This window comes from Pseudopodoces humilis, chromosome 5 (assembly GCF_049639895.1).
Source record: "Pseudopodoces humilis isolate 2021_Gansu_Grassland_sample_001 chromosome 5, ASM4963989v1, whole genome shotgun sequence".
NCBI classification, from domain to species: Eukaryota; Metazoa; Chordata; class Aves; order Passeriformes; family Paridae; genus Pseudopodoces; species Pseudopodoces humilis.
The window spans coordinates 37,620,812-37,632,703 of record NC_142204.1 but is presented as its reverse complement, the minus strand read 5'-3'; the positions used below and the strand labels follow the sequence as shown (position 1 = coordinate 37,632,703).

The 11,892-nt window shown below is 37.7% G+C and overlaps 1 pseudogene; it reads left to right on the top strand.

The window, feature by feature from the left end:
- The first annotated feature begins 10,728 nt into the window (after nucleotides 1-10,728).
- LOC102104328 (low molecular weight phosphotyrosine protein phosphatase pseudogene) lies at nucleotides 10,729-11,204 on the top strand (annotated as a pseudogene).
- Nucleotides 11,205-11,892: the final 688 nt, after the last annotated feature.

The window sequence follows — 11,892 nt, the reverse complement described above, 5'->3', positions numbered from 1 at the left end:
GTAGAAGAAAGACTTGCTGTGCAATTTAATTGCTGAGTTGCTACTAAATCTCTGCTTTCTATCAATCGCTCTTCATTACAGCTATTGATGCATAGCAGACATAGTTATTCAGAGCTGCTGGAGTTCAAGTGAACTGCAGACCTTAATGAAAAAAGCTTGGGATTATTTTCTACCTTTGAGTCTGTGACAAGATCCAAGAGATTATTCCCATTTTTCTCCTTGAGTAGGATCTTTTGGTGATCCTTTTGCTCAGTAAAACTAGTAAAGCAAATTAATAGTTAAGCAGAAGCTTCCTGGAACAATTTGAAATCTATCTGTTTCAATGTGCTTTGGAATGAAAGTTCCAACTTTTCATTAGTTCAATTAAGTGAAGTGCTATAGAAAATTAGTATAGTGTAGTGGTGGAAATGACCTCTAGTTATGTATTATTTAGCTTAGCTACCTGTAATGAAAGCTTGTTAGCTCCATCAAACTGTCTCTTTAATGCTTTCTTTGGAGCTTTTTACAGACATATGGTTCAGCAGTTCCTGAAGAGGCTGTTCTTCACTTTCACAGGCTCCACTTGGGGGACACTTTCTCACAGTGCTCATCCTTAAATTTCCTGCTGGTTCATAGAACTTCTGCTCTTCCCCATCTTTATTCACATCCCTGAGTTTTTAAAATCTCATTCCTTTTTAGCTATACTCTTTCATGTAGGTGTCTTATTAAAAACTGTCCCTTTCTCTTTTCTTTCCCTTCTTAAAAAAATGGATTTTATTTTATTTTATTTTATTTTATTTTATTTTATTTTATTTTATTTTATTTTATTTTATTTTATTTTATTTTATTTTATATTTAAATAAGACTGAGTACCTTGTTTTCTCTTACTGGCATTACAGCACTATTAGTTAATTCTTTTCCATCCTTGTATCCTTTTTTTCTCTTCAGCTAATCCCTGTAGAAGCATGATTTTAAATTACATCTCTCTATATTCTCTCCTAGCCCCTGGAGGAAAACCAAAACCCCAGGATGAGATCCTTTAGCTTATTCAACAGAAAATTGCACTGAATTTTTGATGGTCATTATTGCTTATTACAAACTCATCTCCAGTAGTATGTTTACATAGTAATTTCTCAGCTCTCACACAGTTTGGGTTTTTTTCACTCATTGTTTTCCAGTCCTCTTCTGTGTTGACTCTCAGTATTTTTTTTCATCTTTACCATATTAAAAAAAATTTTAAAACATTCATGCTGGCCCAATTTAGCTGAATTTTTGGATGTGGGTTTCTAAGGCAGCTGCATGTAATAAATATATTGAGTGACTATGATTTTACTATTTTTAACATCATGCCCCAAATTCTCCATGACCCAACGGTAGAAATCCAAATATGGAGTCTCTGCTAAGCCATTGTCTTTTTTCTTTCAAATTCATTGACAGCCAATCAAACACACAGAGCTTTTGCTCATTGTTTGTTTTATCATGTTCTGAAGCATCTCCATCTCATTTTTATAAAATTTATACTGAAATTACAGGTCAGCATAAAACTTTTATTGAACCTTTAAACAAAGTTATTTGCCATCTTTCCTTCTTTACTATTCAGTGTCCTAAGTTCTGGTGAAAGATGTTGTAAAAGGGTACTTCTGTCTCTCCCCATAGGCTTCCTGACTGGCTTTCTTCCTGCCACTATTTCTGCATCAATAAATGGAGTCTTATCAATATGTCTATTCCTTTGCTAGCAGGCTGAAGATGAACCTAGAGATGATTGCCTGAGAAGATCTAGCTTTTCTTTTCCCTTTCAAGGTCACTTGGGTCATCTGAGAATCTCTCTTGCCTCTCCAGTCACAGGTTTGTGTACAAGTGGAAATTCCCCAGCACTCTTCAGAGTGTTCTTCTTTGACCTTTCAGTCACAGCTCCTGTCCTGGTACCCGCAAGGCAACAGGCCATCCTGCTCTCTCTATCTGGGTCACAGATGGCCCAAGCCACACTCTTGCCTTACTCACTGAAGGAACATCCATGAGATAAATTAGAACAGATGTACTGCAACTTCTTCTTTTGGCATTTACACCACTCTCTGGTCTAATTAATCCTGACATTGTGACCATCGTAATATGAACTGCATCAAAGGAATCAAATAGCAGATTGTCCCCTTGATGGCAAATATGCTTATTTTCCCTGCCAGTGAGACATTATTTTATGTTCCTTTTTCTGTGAGATGATTTCTTATTTTCTCCTGCTATCTCTAAACTTATAACAACGAGACAAAACATTGTGAAGCTCTTACAATGATGTTTGTTTCATTTCCCATGAATGGCAAGCAGATGCATTTAAGAAAAAAACCTGTCTACTTTCACCCATCTCTTCTGATGCAGTATTTAATATCAGAATTCTCATTTGTTTTTCTGGTAATAAGGTAGTATGCTAACAATTTTGGGTACCTGTTAATAATATATGTGGCAGTTATACATATTTTATACTAAAGGCTGTCTTAAAAGCTACACCCTTATAGGTAATAACCTGCTTATAAAAACACTTTCTTGAATTATTCATTCTTATTTGGAACAACAAAATCAACTATCTTTTTATAAGGTCAGGCAAACAAGATCCATTAATAATGTAGTAACATATCTTGGGACTAAGGTGGCTTAATATTTATTTTTTAATCACATAGGTAAGACACTTTGCTGCAATATAACTAACCAAGCAAGACTTGTCTATAAAGCATTCTAATGTGACTACATAGGTTAATAGAAAATTACTAAAAGGATAATGTCTGAGAATGTTTTCACATACAGGGATAATGGAAAAGATTTTTGCAAAACCCCATCTTTTTCTGTGAAAACTTTAAAAATAAGTAGCACTAACATAAATGCTATTTTGAAAAGTTTATATAACTCTACAAAAATTTTAGGTCAATGGTGATAATGAATGTCATCACACTGAAAAAAAATCAGCAACCTATCACAAACCCCATACATCATCATAAGTCTTGTCTAAATGGACATTATCAAATGTAATAACCCTGATTCTCCATTGTCTTAGACACTTTTCCATTGCCTGTAAAGACAATATAAGTTTCTGTCATGAAAATATGGGATTTTCATATAGTCTCAGCCAAGCATTCTTTATTCTTTTTTCCCACAAGAAGAGGGGATCATTCTGGAGCTGTTCTGTGCCACCAGCCTGGTCTCCAAGAACTTTGCAGAATCAAAGTCTCCAAGGTCTTTGCTTTTCGTCATATCTGGAATGGACACTACAATAAAGTGCATCATTGGAAAAGTTCCATGGAAACCAGGTAGTAGCAGCTTTGTATGAATTCAGACCTGTCCTTTCTCTGCCTAGTTTGTCTCTGCATTTTGAAGAACTCTGGAGAGGAACAGCCAAAAAGCTGGCAATTTATGTGTGAAAGGGAAAAGATGCTTTGAAGGGAACATTGATATTTAGCATCTTTTGTCAATAATAGTTTTACATTATTACCATGCACCAAGAATAGGAAATAGCAGGGAGCTCTTTGTGTTACCTCACTGAGTGATTCCCAAATCCACAAACAGATTTCAATATCAATTCATAAATGCCTCCTGAGAAAATGCTCCCATGAAAACATAGAAAAAGAAATTCTCCATTGGCTTCCAATTCAGTGTTAAAGCCATGTGCCTTCTGGCATAAATTTAGTCTTCATTTATGTCACTGGAGATAATGTACAAGGAGAATAAAAAAGTTAAGAAAGTGATTTTACAGAATGTATTTATATTCATAAAATACGATTCACAGTATCTAAATTTCCCCACCTGAGTGTTTTCTTTCTCCTTCTCATTTTCTGTAATTGTGTCTTACATTTAAGCGTCAGAAAGCTATAAGCTTCAGAAAGCTGTATGGCCTGATGCACATTGCCATATATTAGAACTCTCATTTCTTTGAAAATCTTGCAACCAAAGTTTCTGCTGTGAGTATTTGTGTGCATTGCTTTGAGAGGGTCATAAACATCTGTGAACCTGGTGCTCAGGAGAACGGGGACAAGAAGAATACTGAATGAATTTCTGAGCATACTTTTCTTCACATTACTGCCCATCCATGCACATGAGATACTGTCAGTTCTCAAACAGTTATCTTAGCATTTCTGCACTGTGTTTTTCCAGGGCATGAGTGAACATACTAGGCTGACTGCATGCTTGGATAGATAATATATTTCTTCCATTACCACTTAGTTTATATTAGAGCAAACTGATAGCAACAAAAAAAATTTCTTCTGTTCTTCTCCTTCATTGTTATTGTAATAAAAAAAAATAAATTAAAAATAGAGGAATATTCATGTGGATGGATCTTCAGGGTTATTCCCTTTTCTGTTTGATTTTGTTCTTGGCTGGTGTGGGTACATCTTTTAAGCAGAGACAGGTATTAATGGAGCTACTGTTGCAGAGAAATCAGCAGTCTGTGAAGAAAACTGCTGCCTCCCAATAAGAGAAGGAAGAAGCCCCAAATGCTCTGGTCCTTTGGCTGCTACATTGCCACAAATTTGTGTGGAAATAGGTTGTTGCTGTCATTCATGCAAGAGCTGTGACAAAACTTTGATCCAGGACTTTGATTACACTGTAAGGGCAAATCGGACCTGATCTAACCCTTACTAATGCTCATCAGATAGCATCCCCTGCTGAGAGCTGCACAATGATTTCTGATCTCTTCTCAGTCAATAATTTAAAGCTTTGCCAAGAATCTTCTGGCTGTTGTTAGTGACTGGAAATACCAGCAGTAGTTTTTGTTCGACATCCTTAGGAACAGAGAGGAGAAAGTGCTGACATTTTGATATCAGCTGAGCCTTTTGAAAAATTCATTGCAGTGGACTGAGTGGGTTAATTTGGGCTAACATCTGGGGAAAAACAACACTTGGGGAGATGAAAGAAGCAGCTAACTAGAACTTTTAATTTTCTTTGCTTTTTTTTTCTTCTCTGTATAGAAGAAATTGTTAAAATAGCTTAACCAGCTAACTGAGAACCCTATATCATGTGTTCCAGGAACTCTGCCATTGGATTGAATCCATTTTTTTGAAGGCACTATTAGTGTCCTGGACCAGCAACATACAAGAATTCACATTTTTAGCCTTGGTGCTTCTTTGATTTTTCTCTGCTGTGCTCCCTTTCAAGCCCTACGATGCATCAAATGAATATTCTGTTTGTTTTCTTTTCTTCACACATATCAGGGTGTGTGGAAAACTTAGAATTAGCATTTGGTAGTCTACTGGTTTTGTGGGAGAAGCTTGTTAAAATTGGATTTTGGCAAAGGAAAATCACCACACATTAATGCTAGATAGTCTATACTTCAAATCAGGAAACACTTTAGGCTTTAAAAAGTCCATTTTCTTTTCCATAGCAGCAGATTTTTTACTACTAATATTGTATAGTTCTCCAAAAGTAATGTTTCCTTGTTATTTGTCAGTGAGTGACCCATGAAACTATAAGTGAACCCCGTCGAAAGACAAAAAAAGTGGACTGTAAAGAAAATATTGGTGTTCCAGGTCAGCAGGAATGAAACCTCATTGCTATTGCTATAAGTGGGTGTTTATAATGAAGTCTATGAGCTACTTTAGATATTTAAGATCAATTTACCTCACAGTTCATCCTAATAACAATGTATAAGGGACCTCCATAAAATCCAGGACTATGATGATAACTGAAAAACTGAGGTTAATACCTGAGCCGTAGCTCAACCACAGTCTTGGGGTGTGCAGGACTAAGTATCTCACAGATTTGGGCAATAGTCCATTGTCCTGGGTTTTTTTTTTCCCAATCCATTTCAGAGAAGCACCGCTAGTGCCTTTTCTAATGGTATAGACTCTTCAGTTGTAATGCCTTTTTTTCCCCCCCATTCCTCTATCCTTTGATATTCCACCCAGTGTAGATAGATGTGAGACTGTCTAGGTAAAAAATTCTCACCATGTGTGCATAAAAAACCTATAGGAAATAGCAATGAATCAAGGGGGTGTATTTCTTCCCTTTTTATTTTTCTCTAGGGTGTAACCATCCTGGCTTTTGGCTGGTTTAGCTCTGGAAGTAGTAGAAGCATCTTGTGTTCCTGTGGATTTATGTCTCTAATTCGGATTCTTGGGTGTTTAGTAGCCTGTTAGCTGCAATGGAAATTTTTCCTGAAATTTGGAGCATGGATAGCAACTCTTTCAGTGGGGATTCATTAAAGCCTGATGTGAACTGAGTGCATGTCTTTCTCATCTTGGAGAGGATTCACACAGTCTTCCTATTCTAGTTTATTTTCCTGCATCTTGCAGAGACTTAATAATTTTTAAGGCAGTACTTCTGATATAATGAATCTTCTCTTCCAAATGTGGTGACTATTTATCAAGAGACTCAAGCAAAAACAGGTAGAGAGAGAGAGAGAGGCAGACAAGACAGACACAATACAATTTCTGTCTTCTGGAAGGCAAATGAAAAAATACGTATTGGATTTTTAGATGTTAATTTGTTTAACTTCAGCCTCAAATTCTGTTTCTTGGTGTACTTTTTCTGCAGATTATAAAGGTGTTTGTACTTATTTTCTTCCTGTCAAAGCAGTTCCACGCTATAATCAAGTTCCAGCTCCCGTTTCTTTTGACAGACTCAACAAATTGTATGATCTGAATCTGTCAGTGCAAGGTATTTTTATTCCAGACTTGAGATCAACCCTGTAGTCCTAAGCATTTTTTCACTTAATTTTCCACATCTTCTGGTATCTTTCACCAAAAGCACTTACCAGACACGTATACACTATTCTAATATCAGCTTCCCTTATCTTGTAATTTTATAGTCTGCTTTGATCATGAAGAAAATCTCTTAGGGAAAAAAAAAAAATAAAAGAAAAAGGGGTCTGAATATTTAGTAGATTTTGCAAGATTTTTCAAGTTTCTAGCATAGCCATAGCTCTGATACATTTGTTACAATTGCTGGTTTTAGCAGCCACTGGAGGTTTCAATTGTCTGATGCCTCATGGAGCACTGTTTGTTGTGAATTGTTTAAAATGAACAAAATGCAATAACTTAATGGACAGTAAAAAAAATTGTATTTAGAAGAATGTAATAAGTGCTTTGCTCCCTCCTGTACAAGACAACAACCCAACCCTCCCATTATCTTAAATGAGATTACAAACCTGAGCTTTAGAGGTGCAACAACATGTTGCAAGCTTATTATGTGACTGTGGTGTGCCAGTGCCTGCCTATCAGCTGCTGAATTACCCTGTTGTATGCACATTTTTTCTGCACTAAGACCCTTCTAAGTCTTAGAAATACTGCACCACATCTTTGGACATGTCTTTCATTATGCTTCAGAAGAGTGTCCTCATTACAATATACATCTTGTTAATATGTGTATTTTTATAATCTTTTTATTTACCTCTGGGGACTAACTCTGTAGTTTTCCTCATCCGTTCTTCTGCTTGTTTTAGTTTTTTTTTTTATTGTAACACATCATATTTCAAACTTATTTTGCCTTTTTCCTCTTGTTGAGTGATTACTACAGCATGTAAGCCTAATCAAAGCTGGCCCATTGAGCAACTGTCAACATCAGCTGACGTCCCAATATCCATTCAAATCTGTGATTATTTTTAGAAGAAAACAAAACTAATCCTGAGACACCCTGGAAAACAATTTATTAGAAAATGTAATTTAAGTTTTTCTGTCAACTGTTAAATTTCTGGCAGAAAAACAAGGGGTAGCAGAAGCTTTCTTCTCTTTTTATTTCAAATCTCAGTTGTCATTTTGATATTTATGTGTCCCTCTGTAGAAAGACTGGATGTAGTTTCATGAGGTAAAGGAAGCAAGGAATGGTCTAAACTGTTCTAAAAAGTGCAGTGCACGAAGATATATCAGTGTAAGCTCATGATCATCTCTGTTGAGGCTTTCAAGTGCAACAACTCAGGTTGGAGGGACAGGATTATGAAGACCAGTATTCTCAGCTTTCTTGGAGATGATCTCTGACCTTCTTTTAAAGTAGGGAGAAAAAAATCTTTTAAAAAGAAATTGTTAATTTCTTGCATAAGAAGTTACTGCTTTAATTTAAAACATTGAAAATCTCAACATTTTACTACTACAGTTTTTCTTTAGAAAACAAAATAAATATTTAATTATCAATCAATATAGATTTGTGTTGTTCTTGTTCCTGCAGCAGCAGCTCTTCTTGTTACTTTTGATATTTGGGCAGTCTGACAAACTGAGCAGACCACTGTTTCTTTCCTCTGAAATTCATCCTTATGCAGCTGTGAATCATGACTTTTTACACAGGGACATGATGCACTCTAATAACTGTAAAAAACTGTGATACCAGGGCTGGACTTCTGTGTAGCGTCATGTGTCCCCTCAGTTATTTCTACTGACCTTGGCTTTTATGGTTCAGATTTAAGGCAGCAATTTCATCAACAAGTCATAAATTTGATTCTTAGCTAGAACTTACATAATTTAAAAAAAAATGTAACTGCATTACTTAAAGAGAAGATACATTTTCCAACATCTAATTTATTTATTTGCACATAATTATTATGAATTTATTTTAGTTATAGTTTTCTTACTTTGAATGGCTCACATATGGAACCTAGAAAGACACTTTCTCCCACTTTATAGTACAAAACAGTACAATTGTCCTCTAAGTTCCATTCACAGTTACTTTTGCAAATTTTTTTTCTTCTTTTATTTCCACCTGCTTTCTTACTGAAAGACTCCAAAGGCCAAATCATGTGCAAAGGCCACAAATGCAATAGCAGGTATAGACAGTAACAAAAAATGATGCATTTCTTCTTGACTGTTCACTTTGTTCATGACTTTATATGCTAGGTTTTTTTTTTGTAACCATTACTGCTTTTTTTCAACATATTTTGCCTATTGTGATGGTGCCATATATTGCTTCATAGCTACTGAGTTGCAATTAAGTTAGGAATGTATTTGAGGCTGAGGACATGAAGGCCATCTTTGCACCAGAAATGGCTTTCAGAGTGATTATGTCTGTCTCAGGCATTTTATATATTACAACAGGTTTGTTGATGTAGCTAAGCTGATGCAGTACTAGTAGCAAATGCTTTTTCTGTGTAGACAGCCTGTGCCAGGAAAGGGAGGTGTTGTGCTGTAATTTATATATTTTTTCCTGATAAAATAAACTATACTGGCAATAACATTTTTTTCCCTTTCAAACACAACTGTATAAAGCACCAGCTCAGTGCTTTAATAATCCTCTGCAAGTTATTGCACCAGCACAAAATGATTATAGGTGCACTAGAGCTGACTGAGTGCCCATGGAAACCTAAGCTCCCAGCAGCATGGACTGACACTTTAGTTAAAAAAAAATTCTTTTCTGCGGCCGAGACTTTCATTCTAAGCAACCCCCCCTTTTTATTTATTTATTTTTTTCATAGGCTGATGACAACAGCTTCCACTGTGATGCATGAAAGCAGGGTTTATATTCCCATTCTGGACAGTATAACTCAGTGCCTCAGCTTTTTCCCACCCTAAATGAACATGCTGTTTCAGATGTTCCAAGGTTCATAAATCTCATTGTCTTGTGGCAATGGACATGTGAATTGTGATGTAAAGCTGAAAACTACTGAAATAATAAAAAAATCCCTTCTCTACAAACATACACTTTCCAATCAACTCTAATGATTGCTAATATTTCTTCTGTATTACTTCTCTCTGTATAAATGGTGTGAAAAGGAACAGGGGAGCATTTCACTATCTCAAATAGCTTATCTCTTAAAGCTGTGAGGTAGAGATCTCTTTTATCTCTCATGGTCATGCAACTCCTACAGAGCTGCTTTTGGGAATGTTTGTGTCCCATAGTTGATGTGGTTAGATAGGGAAAAGCCGATCGGAAGATCTCACGATGTATGGAAAGATAGGGCCCCTTTTCTCCAAAGTTCTCTAACCCATAATATCACGGTGATGACATAAGCATAACTCGATCATATAAAGCCGTGCTTACCGGAAATAAATGCTCTTCACCGTCCACCACATTGGTGTTATTAGCCCGACAGGCCTGTACGTTAGCCGTCGTGTCACTCACCAACCGGGTCACTACACCTCATCTGAGGCAACACAGTGGTGCCGAAACCCGGGACCGCTCCCCGACACGCGGGTTCGAGGCCGGATTTCGGGAGTCTTGCCGGATGCTGAGGGATAGCTGGAGTGGCGGGACCGACTTCAGTGGGGAGGACGCTCCCGTACCGCCAGGATGCAGTCGCTTGGCAAGGTAGTTTCGCAGCTGCATAAGCAGTGGGACTTCGAATGCGCGGTTGCCAGATGGATAGAATTATGTGCCATTGATCATCCCATAGATATTCTTCACCCAGATTGCTGGGTTAGGTGTACTAAAGCGCTCACGGATGACGTGCTGTGCTTTAAGTCCAGCAAGTGTCTTAAGAGCTGGGCGAGAGTTATGCAAGCACTGTGAAAAGCGCTCCAAGAGCAGGAAACTTGTAAGGCAGCTCAAAGCTGTCTAAAGGTTACACCACGGGTGGGGGTAGGAGCTGCTACTCAGACCACGTTTGCTGACTGCCCCACTGATTCTAACTGGCCATCCAATGATGACAGCCGACCCGAGTCGCCGTCCCACCTGCCCAGCCCTAACACGGGTTTGGCCGCGGAACATAATCTGCCACCGGAGGGTACCGATGCCACTGAGCCGCGGGGCGCGCCCGACTCCGCGGGCCCTGGAGACGTTGGGGAAAGGCCCCCACCATACGCGCCGCGAAATGGCGCCGGGGAGAGGAGCGAGGTCCTCAGAGCGAAGATGGCAGCGGGAGAGTCGAAGTCAGTGCTGTTCGTGTGCCTGGGAAACATCTGTCGCTCTCCAATAGCCAAAGCAGTTTTCAGAAAACTCGTAACTGATGGGAAGCTTGAACGTAAGTGGAGGATAGACAGTGCAGCAACATCTGCCTATGAAATAGGAAGACCTCCTGACTATCGAGGACAGAACTGCATGAAGAAGCATGGCATTACCATGAACCATATTGACAGGCAGATTACTAAAGAGGATTTCTAGACCTTTGATCATATACTTTGTATGGATGAGAATAATCTAAGAGATTTGAACAGGAAAAGTAACCAAGTTAAAGACTGCAAGGCCAAAATGGAGCTACTTGGAACTTAGGATCCACAGAAACAGCTTATTATTGAAGATCATACTATGGGAATGAAAAGGACTTTGAAACTGTTTACGAGCAATGTCTTAGATGCTGTAAAGCATTTTTGGAGAAGTATCATTAATGCTTCATCATATAATTTCTAAAAGAAAATAATTAGCTTCGCCTGAAATATGTAAAGTTTACTTGATTGATGTATTTAAATTGTAAAGTTATGCCACCACATTCAATACTTAGTTTAATTTTGTATTTTAGTTTTTTGGTTATCTAATGAAAAAATATAGAACAGTTTTAATTGGATTCCATGATCAACCATTTTGTCACACATCAATGTAGTTATAAAGTATGTAATTCAGGATAAATTTATTTGTAAACGCTTCCAGCGCTTTCTCACAAGCACTGCAAAAGTAACACCTTGCTTCTTTATATGCAGTGCCAACAGAACTGAGGTCTTGTCATTCCATCCTCAGTTGATTTCAGTCAACTTTAAATAGTAGTCTGTGAGATAATAATTGATGTGTAACTTAGATGTGTCATCCCAGTGTCATTAGGCAGCCGAAACAGCTCAGTTGGAAGAGCGTTAGACTGAAGATCTAAAGGTCCCTGGTTAGATCTCGAGTTTTGTCAGAGCTTCAGCAGAGACTCAAACAGCGTAGCCGACAACATTCTTACCAAAACTGGTTTGACTCGATGTTCAACCAGTCCCCATGGATTGTTACCCTCATATCCATGTTAGCAGGACCAGTTTTAGTTGTTGTGTTTGCACTTATATTTGGTCCTTGTCTCCTTAGTAAGTTAGCCCAGTTTGTTAA